General features: G+C 34.4%; 1 protein-coding gene across 4 annotated transcripts in view; it reads left to right on the top strand.

Annotated features, from left to right (window-relative positions):
- The window catches only part of RGS7 (regulator of G protein signaling 7), a 488737-nt gene that overhangs the window by 313207 nt on the left and 162770 nt on the right, over positions 1-12760 (top strand). The window lies entirely within an intron of this gene.

Raw genomic sequence — 12760 nt, 5'->3', positions numbered from 1 at the left:
ATGCTCAGCACCCCAAATCTCAAAAACTTTCTAGATCTCTTTCACCTCTCCTAGATACTCCTTGAGCAAACAAGCCAGATGCTGCTATTTCCCTGCTGAGGCTATTCCACTTTGCAATCAGGCATTCCATGAGCCTGTCCCCTGCCCTGGCACTAAAAAGTGGCACATGCAACATTCTGCCTTTGGATCCACAAGCCTATCTGAGCTATTCTTGAATGATGGGTTCTGCCCTTTTGTGCCAGTCAACTAGTGCTTTATGTTACATGTTGCAATCCAAGAATTGGGAGAAAAAAATGTTTTTATGTTTCTTAGACTAACTCAAAATGACTAGCTCTCCCAGGGAGCATATTCTTTTACAGGCTTTTCTCTGCTTTGAGACAAAACAAACCTTACTTTTATATCACCAGAGTTATGTATTCAGTTTTAGTTAAAATAAAACACATACAGTTTTGCTTAGAGGTCAAAACAATCTATTTGTTGCTTACATATAATTTATGAAAACTGTCTCATTATAAAGATTTTCCAGGCCTAGGGGCCAGATCAAGAGAGGGGAAACCCATGTGGAAAGAGAGGTGGTAGCAACATTTCTGATAAGGGGATCAAGACCTGGTGGAGCTTCTCACTTTTCCTCAGGAGCCAGTCTGCACATTTTCCCTGTCATGGCATCTTAGATGCACAGATTCCCAGATAAGATCCATTGATAGGGTCAGCAGGAGATTGGAGCATTGGCTGAAGAAAGACATTGACTTAAAAGTTGCACAACCACAAACACAAATGTTAACCAATGTGTGGATGCATTTCTGGAAGACAAATTAAGCTTTTTGATCTATGGGTTTCTTTTTTTTCTAAGATTTTATTTATTTATTCATGAGAGACACAGGCAGAGGGAGAAGCAGGCTCCCTGTGGGGAGCCCAATGCGGGACCCGATCCCAGGACCCCAGGATCACGACCTGAGCTAAAGGCAGGCACTCAACCACTGAGCCACCCAGGCATCCAGATCTGTGGGTTTCAATTTAATTTCTGCCTTTTGGCCTCCTCTCCTGGGAAGGAGGACAGAATAAAATATTCTAAAATGCAGTTATATTCTTGGCATAATACAGATTATCAGCAATTGTTCTTTCCTAGGTGTTGAACTTGCCATAGAGAGATCATTACGAAACAGGTTTCTTAATCCATTTGGGACTTTCTCCTTGTGTGTTGGGTTAGAAACACAAAAGCATAAGTTGTTAATTTTTTCACCTTAAACATTTACAGCCACATAAATGTTTGTATTTTGCTGCCAGCATGAATCGCTAGAGGAGTCTCAATGCTTTGGCTCTTCAACAAACACATCATCAGAGATTTATCACAGCACCAATGGGTAACCGCTTCAGGGCTACATCCCCTTCAGATCCCCCAGACCAGAAAGACACATGAAGCCTCTTACACCATTATTCTAGGCCTTACCCAAATACCTTCTAATCTTGCTTGGGCTTCCATAATAAGGTTTCACAGATTAGCTGCCAGTGGCAATAGAAATATATTGTCTCACAGTTCTAGAGGCCAGATGTCTGAGATCAAAGCATCAGTAGGGCTGTTTTCAGGTGAGGCTTCTCTTTGGATTATAAATGGCCACCTTCCACCTGTCTCCACATGGTTTTCATCTGTGTATGTCTGTGTCCTCATTTCTACTTGTCATAAGTACACCAATTATATTGGATTAAGGCCTACCTTAATGACCCTACTTAATTTTAACTATCCCTTTTTAAATGCCTCAGGTCACATTTGAGGTACTGGGGATTAGGATTCCAACATAGGAACTCAGGGGGACACAGTTTCAGCCCATCACATTGACTGAACTCTTCAGTTTTGTGCTATACTCTGAACCAATCCTTCTTCCTTAGAGTCTGTGCTCCTTTACTGTCTCTGCTCCCTGCCATTTTCAGTAAGCTTTCCAACATGCCTACTCCATTTTAAAGGTGACTGAGATGTCCACTTCCCATTTCTTGGTCTACTGTTATATGTTAGTCCACCCCTGGAGTACTGGCTGATGCTGCCAGTTGTTCTCAACTCAATAGCTACTGATATATTTGCAGATGGCACCTCCTATTGGAACTGTAATCTCCAAAGCTATTGAACAATCTTGGAATTCAGCTCAGTGTAGACTCCTGCACCATAGAGACACAAAGGACCTGCTATGTTCCTTTTGTTCTTCCTCTGAAATCTGGCACCTTCTCTTCCTAGATTCTCAAACACAAAAGCCCCATTAAGTCACTCAGCATTGATTCACACTTCTCAAGTGGTCCAAGCTATTGCTATTCAAGCACTTGCTGTAAGCAACACAGGTTCTTTGTAGGAACTTGTTAGAAATACAGAATCTTAGGTACAAACTAGATTTACTGATTCAGAATCTGCATTTCAAAACATGATTTTAACAGTCTGATTCATATATACATTAAAATTTAGGAAGTGCTAGTTTAGGTAACTTTCTATCATTCAAGAGGAGACCAACTAGTTTTATTTCAGTTACTGAATCTTGCTTACAAGTTCAGTCTCTTTATCGAAGATTCTTATAGATTCCTGGCTTTAACAGAAACTTGGTCTTTCCTAAAGAACACTGCATTCTTTGCCACTGTATACAGTAAGGGTTGACTATTCGCCCATACGTTACATATTTGAGTGTTTGCTATGAGCCAGGAAGAACGAAAGAATTTTCCAAACTTTATTATCACTTTAAGACTTTTGAATCTCCCATTACTCTTTCAGCAGTTTCCCTCAGCCCCCCTCAACCAATGAATGACTTCCATGGTTTGTCCTTGCGCCATATACACCTTGAAAACCTCCTGCTGCCTCTGAACTGAGGGGTGTGTATGTGGGGGGAGGTGTGATGGGGAGTTGATGGAGTGGGGGGTAATGGGGGAATAATGGGAGGTTTGGCAGGGTGGCAGGGGAATGGGGGGATAATGACGGGGAGTGATGAGGGGTTGGGAGGATGCCCACAGCCCAGATCGTATGCTTCCCAACCTCACCCAGCCAAGGCCCTCAACTAACTCTGCACTGCTCCTGTATCAGTAGCCTCTCCTGCTTCTCTTCTTGTACAAGCACTTCCAATTCCTCACATCTTTCTTCAAATTCCAAATGTCACCGACAGCTGACTCAAAAAATTGTTATGCTTCTCAATTCATAGGAAAAATTGACACATAAACATACCAGTTTCCACACTTTGAAAATACTTTCACTCTCTAGTCACACTTTTTCTTTCCATCTCAGAAAAAGGGTTTTGCTTCACTTCCTGCCTAAATCATATCACTTGTACTTTGATTCTGATTCTGTCCTATCTGTTCCGGGGCCTTTCTTCACTGTAATTCTCCCTTATATGTAGTTCAATGATTTCTATCCAAGTGCTCAGAGAGAAGCCTCCCAAGCTTGCAACCAGGATCTTTCATTTTCTTCTTTCCTTGTTCCCTTGACTTTGCATTCACATTTGTCAATTCATATATTTAATTGTAAGATTGTTAGTGCAATATCTTCTCACTTGCTGGAGTCTGAATGCCATACTGTTGTCTATGAAACTTCATTTTTTTAAGTATGAAAAAGACTTGAGGGCAAGAGTACAATGAAGCTCTTGGGGGAGATGGAAGACTAAAAAGATAAGGAGGGGTTTGGCTTGGAAAGGGAGGTAGAACCCTCTTCCTCAAATTGGGAGGAAAGAAGAGAAAGGAGCTTTAAAGATAGACAGATTATACATGTGGATTCAGTAAGTTGATGGAGTTGATATTTGTTAAATGCTGTATTTTAATTGAAGTGAGAAGCAGTGGAGGTTATCATTTAGGCCACTTGAGTATCAGATTGAGATTTTTTGACCCACTGATACCACGGCATTTTCATTCCCACCTTCTGACTTCCAAGGTTCAGAAATACTACATTATGTATTTGTCAAAAGCAGGTGGAAGGTACTCACAGAAATAAAAAAAGAAAATAAAATGAAAACATATGTCCACATTAAGACATGCACATGAATGTTTACAGCCATTTTATTTACAATGACCAGAAACCAGAAACAATGCAAAGGTCTGTAAACATACTGTCATATATTTATTCAATGGAAACAACTCGGTTCTTAAAAGGAACACTGATACATGCAATACTATGAATGACTATCAAAAACAGTTTCTTGAGCCAAAAAGAAGCCAAGCACAAGCAAGCGCATACTGTGAGATTTTGTTTTATAAAGTTCTGGGACAAAGCAAAAATATGGTGTTAGAAATGAGAATCCTAGTTTTCTCTGTCAGTGCATGGGGTCATCTTGACTGGAAATAGTAATATGGGTATTTAAGTTAGTGTGATGATGCAAATGGTCTGTATCTTAATTGAGGTGGTATGCACATGTGTCAGAATTTACCAGATTTTATACTTAACATCAATGTGTATAAATTATAACTCAGTAAAAGTAGGGCTATACAATTTAGTTGACTTAAACTTCCATCTTTTGCTTTCATTTTGAGCATCCTCAAGAGAAATTCGAACAAGCAGTTCAAGATTGGAACAGCTCTATAAAGAATGGGATAAGAGCTGACCATGGTATTTCTTCTCTTCCTTTTCTCTCAATCCATGTTAGGTACCCCATGTCCTTGCTCTGTAGAGGGCTATTCTTAGATCTATCAGAACATTTACCACATTGTAACATTTCCATCTGTTCCTTTGCCTCAACCACCATTCAGTTAGTTGTTGCAAATTACCATCGTATTCGTTTTACTTTTTCTTTCCAAGGTATCAGTGTTTCCTTTATTACATGGTACATATTCATGATTATGGAATGAACAAATAAATGAATCACTGAGTACCAGCAAGGAAGGCTGAGGTAGAGGCTGTAAATATGTAATGGAGCTCTACAAGTTACATAAGTTCTTCAGGATTTTCATCTCTGAATTGGAGTAAAGGCCCAGGGTCAGAGTGTTTCCATTTTTTTCCTCCTTACCTTCTCTTACTATGCAGTGAGCTTTTTTCTGGGTAGAAAAAAGGTTTTTCTTATGTTATTCTCATGTTGCCTCGAAGAGTGCTAAATGAATTTTGTTTAATAATCAAGTGAGTGGATTGTTGAATGCTTTCCTTGGAGGCAGGTGCAAAAGTGAGAGGGGGAGCCCAAACCAAAAACAAGAGATAGAAGTTTAAGTTTGCTATAGGGTACAAGAATAAAATGGAAACAGTAAAAAGTGGAACAGTAAGGATAAAATCTAAGCAAGGTACAGTCCCTAGAAGCTGTAAAATAAATGACTGATAAATATAAATTCATGTAAATTTTAAAAATCTAGAAACATACAACTTCCCAAAAATGAATCATGAAGCAATAGAAAATCTGAAAAGAATTATTACTAGTAAGGAGACCAAGTCAGTAATCAAAAACTGTCAACAAACAAAAGTCCAGGACCAGGCAGCTTCACTGGTGGATTGTACCAAATATTCAAAGAAGAACTAATACCAATCCTTTTCAAACTCTTCTCCAAAAAAATGAAAGGGGAAGGAACATTTTCAAACTCATAAATCGCTTTCATAAAATTAACATTACTCTGATATCAAAACCAGACTAGGATAACACAAGAAAAAAAAAGTTGCAGGCTGAAATCCCAGATGAATATAGAAATCCTTAGCAAAATACTAGCAAACCAAATTCAACAATACACTAATAAATCACACTCAATGACCGAGTGAGATTTATTCCAGTGATGCAAAAGATGGCTTAATCTGCAAACCATTCAATACGACACACAACATTAACAAAATGGAGAGTAAAATCCATATTTTTTATTCAACACAGTATTGTAAGTCTTAGCCAGAATAATTAGGCACAAAAAACATAAAAATTAAAAGCACTCAAATTGAAAAGGAAAAGGAAAAGTATCCCTGATTTCAAACTACATTACAAAACTATAATAACTAAAACAGTGTGGTATTGGCATAAAAACAGACATATAGATCAATGGAACAGAATAGATGGCCCAGAAATGAACTCATACATGTATATGGTCAATTAGTTTTTGACAGAGGAGCCAAGAATATACAGTGTAAAAGGCCAATCTCTTAAATTAAAGGTATTGGGAAAATTGAACAGCCATATGTAAAGGAATGAAACTGGACTATTATTTTATACTCCTCACAAAAATTACCTTAAAATTGATTAAATACTTAGATATAAGACCTTAAAACAAAAGGAATATAGGCAACCTCCTTGATATTGGTCCTAGTGATAAAGTTTTATGGATTTGACACCAAAAGCAAAGACAGCAGAATCAAAAATAAACAAATGGACTACATCAAATAACTAAATAACTCCTGCACAGCAAAGAGAAGCATCAAGAAAATGAAAAGGCAGCCTATTGAATGGGAGGAAATACTTTGCAAATCATATATCTAATAAAGGGTTAACATCCAAATATAGAAAGAACTCATACAACTCAATAGCAGAACAAATAAACAATGCATTAAAAATGAGCAGAAGACTTGAATAGACATTTTTCCAAAGAAGATATACAGAAGACCAAGATAGTCAATATCACTAATTAAGGAAATGCAGATCAAAACCACAAATGAAATATTACCTCACACCTCCTAGAATAGTTGTTACCAAAAGAAGTAATGACTATTGGAAAAAAATCTAGAAAAAGACAACACTTGTGCACTGTTAGTGGGAATGTAAATTGGTGCAGCCTCTGTGAAGTTTCCTCAAAAAATTAAAAATAGAAATACTGTATGTTCAGCTATTCCACTTCTGGGTATTTATCTGAGGAAACCAAAAACACTAATTCAAACAAATATATGTACTCTCATGTTCATTTCAGCATTATTTATAGTAGCCAAGGTAAGGAAATAACCTAAGTGTCCACTGACAGATTGATGTATAAAGAAATTACAGGATAAATATTGGTACAGATATAGATATCATTCAGTCATAAAAAGAGAATGAAGCCTTATCATTTGTGACAACACGTATGGACTTTGGAGCCTTGTGCTAAGTGAAGTAAGTCAGACACAGAAGGACAAGTACCACATGATTTCACTAATATGTGTAATCAAGAAAAGAAAAGGAAGAGAAAGAAAAACTCAGAACAAATTAGTGATTGCTAGAGGCAGGCATTAGGTGTGGAGTGGAGGGCAAATAGGGGAGACAATCAAAAGGTACAAACTTCCAGTTATAAAATAAATAAATGTGGAGAAGAATGTACAGCATGGTGATTCTAATTATAGTTAATAATATTCTATTGCATATTTGAACTTTGCTATAACAGTAACTATGCCAACTCTAAGATATCAGAAAAGTTAGATTATCTAACAAATATGTGGAGAATTTAAACAAAAATTTGAATAAGTAGATTTGATAAAATCAAATCTTACAAAGATTTGAAAAAAATTCTTCAATGAGTAATCATAATCATGCTTTAAACAAATAAAAAACTAGAAAGCTTCAGTAAAATAGAAATTCTCAGCAAAGAAATATAAGATATAAAGGCTCACCAAGTGCAAATTTTAAAACTGAAAAATATGATATCCATATGAAAAATATAATTGATGTTGAAATTATATTACATACATAAAACTTAACATGGCTGATTGTCATCATTTTACCACTTTGAGTGAGGATAAAAATCTTGCATTCCTTTATATCCCTTTAATCTCCAGTTTATAATCTTTCCTAAGCAATTATTCTATATATATTTATAACCACATCAAACTTTGTCTTATTTTTTCTTCAACAATCAAACAATTTAGAAAATTGAAGAGAAATAAAACCTACTGTATTTGCCTGTGTGCTCATTTACTGTGTATTTCTTTTCTAATCTTTCAAGTTTCCTTTTTTATTGTTTCCTTTGAATTTAGAAAACTTCCTTTGGCCATTCTGTTGAAGTAGGTCAGCTGGTGACAAATTCTCTTATCTTTCCTTCATTTGAGAATGTTTTTATTTTACCTTTATTTCTCAAGGAAATGTCTGCTGGACATAGGATTTTGGGAGAACAATTACTTTCTTTCAGCTTTGAAAATTTTTGTTATTTCTTCCTGTCTTCCATAGTTTCTGATGAGAAATCTGCGGTCATTCAAACTGTTTTTCCCTTCCGACAAAGGAGTCATTTTTCTCTGAAAGCTTTCAATTTTTTTCATCAATTATGAAAAGCATTACAAAATGATCCCCTGAAAAACACTTAGATAAATCAAAATATAATTCCAAGATAATGTTAATACAACCCACAGGAAGGTAAGAAGAAAGAAAAAGAGGAAGGAAGGAAGGAAGGAAGGAAGGAAGGAAGGAAGGAAGGAAGGAAGGAAGGAAGGAAGGAAGAAGGAAAGAAAGAAAGAAAGAAAGAAAGAAAGAAAGAAAGAAAGAAAGAAAGAAAGAAAGAGAGAAAGAGAGAAAGAAAGAAAGAAGCCATATATTTAATTTATACATATAAATTTATTTATTTATATAAATATAAGTAATTTATTGATTTATCAGGAAAAAATAAAATAGCAGACCTAAGCCTTAACTTATCAATAATTACATTAAATGTAAATCATCTAGTACACCAATTAAAAGACAGATTTGCACAGTGGAAAAAAGCATGACCCAAATACATGCTTTCTACGAGAAACTCAATTCAAATGTAATGACATAGGCAGGTTGAAAATGAGAAGATAGGAAAAGATATATCATGCAGGTGTTTAAGCAAAGGAAAGCTGGAATAGATATATTAATTTCACAAGGAAAAGCATAGATGTAAAGAGGAGTATTGAATAAAGAGTTTAATCAAACTTAAGTGTGTAACTAACAAGAGAGCATCAAGATACATTATACAAAATGGATAGAACTGAATGAAAAATTAGACAACTCCACTATTACATTTGAAGGCTTTGACACTCTTTCAACAGTAATTGATAGATCAAGGAGAAAGAAAATTAGTAAAAATGGATAACCTTGAACATAACATCAGTCAACTTGATATAATTTGCATTTATAGAATATTCCAGCGAACAACAGCAGAGTACAGACTCTTGTCAGGCTCATATGAAATATTCACCAAGATAGACCAAATTGTGGGCAGCATAATACAGCAGAGTAAACTGAAAACTATAGATATCATATAAAGTATGTTCTCCAACCGTAGTAGAACCAAATGAGAAATCGATAATGAAAAGCTAATAGGAAAATCTGTAAATAATTTCAAATGAAACATTCTGAATAATCAATGTGTCAACATGGAAGTCTCAAGGAAAATTTAAAAAATAAGTTGAATGAAAATGCAAAGTGACAAAATTTGTGGGACATTGCTAACGTAGCACTGAGAAGGAAATTTATAACCTAATTGTAACATCACAAAAGAGGAAATATTTCAAATCAATAATTTGGACTCTCAACTCAAGAACCTAGAAAAAGAAGAGTAAAATGATCCTGAAGCAAATAGAAGGAAAGAAATGAGGATAAATGCATTAATCAATGAAATTTGAAATAGAAAGAAAATAAGAAAATTAATGAAACAAAGAGCCGTGGTTTTTGTGTATTTGTTTATTTAAAGATCAATACAACTGACAAATCTATAGTAAGGCTGATAAAGAAAAAAGAGAGAAGACACAAATTACCATTTTCAAGAATTAGCTGGGAAATTAATACAAACTCTGCAGACATCAAAAGGATAAAAGAATACTACAAACTATTCTGAATATATAATTTGAAAACTTACAATAGATCAATTCCTTAAGAAACACAAACTATCATAACTCAGTCAATGTGAAACAGATGATTTGAATAGCCTGAAAACTATGAAGAAAATTTAATTTATTATTTAAAATTTTCTTTTTTAAAAAAGATTTTATTTATTTATTCATGAGAGACACAGAGAGAGGCAGAGACATAGGCAGAGAGAGAAGCAAGCTCCCTGCAGGGAGCCCGGTGTGGGACTTGATCCCAGGACTCCAGGATCATGCCCTGGGCTGAAGCCAAGCACTCACTTGCTGAGCCACCCAGGCATCCCAATTTAAAATTTTCTTAGAAAGATATCTTCAAGTCTAATGGCTTCACTGGAGAATTCTACCAAATATTTTTTAAAAGAATTAATGTTAATTTTATATAATCTCTTCCAGAGACAGAAGAGATGAAAACCCTCCCCATGAATTTTATGAAGATAAATTTACAAAACCAGAAAAAGAAAATACAAAAAAACCACTACAAATATTTCATGAATATAGATGTAAAAAAATAAAATAAAACACAAAAACCCACTACAGACAAATATTTCATGAGTATAGATATAAAAATTCTTAGCAAAATTTTATCAATGTATAAAAATAATTACAGATCATGGCCAACTGGGTTTATTTTAGTCATGCAGGCTGGTTAAATGTGCAAAAATTAATCAATGTAATCCACCATTATAATAGGCTAAAAAATCACATATTAGTCAATATAGTAAGGTTTTCAGACAAATTTCAACATTCATTTATAACAAAAAATTAACTCAAAAATAGGACTAAAAGAGAAAACTCCCTCAAATTGATAAAGAGCATTTACAAAACAGACAAAGAAAACTACAGCTTGCATTTTACATAATGATAAAGACTGCATATTTTTCCCATAAGATTAGGAACAAGGCAAGGATTTATTCAATATAATGCTGTGAATTCTAGACAGGACGATGAGAAAAGAAAATGAAATAAAAGACATATATATCCAAAGGAAGAAATTTTAAAAAATTTTTCTTATTGCAAATAATATGATTTCTACATAGAATAACCCAAGGAATCCACAGAAAAGCCAAAAATTGAATCCAACAAGTTTATAGGATATACTATAAATATGCAGTCAATCATATTTTTATATGTTAAGAAACACCATGTAGATCCTGAAATTAAATATATAATACCACTTACAAGCACTCAAAAATTAAATATTTAGTTGTAAATTTAATAAAATATGTATAGGACTTGTACTCTGAAACTGTAAATTCTGATAGAAAACATCAAAGATGTAAATACATGGAAAGACATACTATATTCATAGACTTGAAGACAGAACCTTATAAAGATGTCAGTTCTCCTCAAATTGTTATAAAAGTTTCGTGCAATTTCTATCAAAATCCCCAAAATATTATTTTGTAGATATAGGCAAGATAATTCTAAAATTTACATGGAAAACAAAGGAAATAGAATAACTAAAATACTTTTGATAAAGAAGAATAATGTGAGAGGACTTTATGAAATATTTATATCATATAATCCAGACTTATCATAACTATAGTAATCAGTACTGTTTGGTATTGGTGGAGGGAAAACAGATCAATGAAACAGAATTGAGAACCTACAAACAGACTCCACCAGTAAGCCCAGTGAATTTTTGACAAAGGTAGAAAATCAATTTAATTGAAGAAAGATCTACTTTTAAACAAATAATATTGGAGTGATTAGACATTCAGAGGCCAATTAAAAAAAGAAAAGAAAAGAAAAAAGAAAAGAAACCTCAACGTAAGTCTCAGACCTTATTCAAACATTAACACAAAATAATTAATGGACTTAAATATAAAATTTAAACTAAAAAACATTTAGCAAAAAAAAAATAAAAAATAAAAAAAAACATTTAGCAAATAAAGAAATTTTGGGGTATCCAGGGCTAGGCAAAGAGTTCTTAGATTTGACACCTGAAACATTACTTAAAAAAACTTGATAAGTTGGATTTCATAAAAATTGAAAATCTTTGTCCTGCCAAAGACCCTGTTAAAAGGGTGAAAAGGAGGGTGTCCAGGTGGCTCAGTCAGTTGAGTGTCCAACACTTGGTTTCATCTCAGGTCGTGATCTCATGGGTAGGGGATGGAACACCATGGTGGACTCTGTGCTCAGTGAAGCATCTGCTTCAGAATTCTTTCCCTCTGCCACTTCCCCCTCTAAAATAAATAAATAAATCTTAAGAAAAATAATAACAAGAGGGTGAAAAGACCAGCTACAGAATGGAAAGGGAATATATGCAAGACACATTTCCAAGATTCTAGTATCTAAAATATGTAAAGAACTCAGAAAAATCAACAGTTGAAAAAAATCCAATTATAAAGTATGTCAAAAGACATGAAGAGACATTTCACTGAATAGGGTATGCCTATTTCAAATAAACATATGAAAGTATGCTGTAATTATTAGCCATCAGGAAGAAACAATAATTAATCATTAATAAGATAGATAACCCCTACCAAGCCATATCAAAAAGAAAAGAGAAAAGACTCAAATTAATAAAATCGTGAATGAAAGAAGAGAGATCACAACCAATAACAAGGAAATACAAACGATTTTCAAAACATATTATGAGCAGCTATCTGCCAACAAATTAGGCAATCTAGAAGAAATGGATGCATTTCTGGAAAACCACAAATTACCAAACTGGAACAGGAAGAAATAGAAAACCTGAATAGGCCAATAACCAGGGAGGAATTTGAAGCAGTCATCAAAAACCTCCCAAGACACAAAAGTCCAGGGCCAGATGGCTTCCCAGGGGAATTCTATCAAATGTTTAAAGAAGATATAATACCTATTCTACTAAATGTGTTTCGAAGGTTAGAAAGGGATGGAATACTTCCAAACTCATTTTATGTGGCCAGTATCACCTTAATTCCAAAATCAAAGACCCCACCAAAAAGAATTATAGACCAATATCCTTGATGAACACAGATGCAAAAATTCTTACCAAGATACTAGCTGATAAGATCCAACAGTACATTAAGATTATTCACCATAACCAAGTGAGATTATCCCTGGAATGCAAGGGGATAAAAC

Source organism: Canis lupus, chromosome 7, assembly GCF_011100685.1.
Source record: "Canis lupus familiaris isolate Mischka breed German Shepherd chromosome 7, alternate assembly UU_Cfam_GSD_1.0, whole genome shotgun sequence".
In the NCBI taxonomy this organism is placed as follows: Eukaryota; Metazoa; Chordata; class Mammalia; order Carnivora; family Canidae; genus Canis; species Canis lupus.
This window is presented reverse-complemented; position numbering and strand designations above follow the sequence as displayed.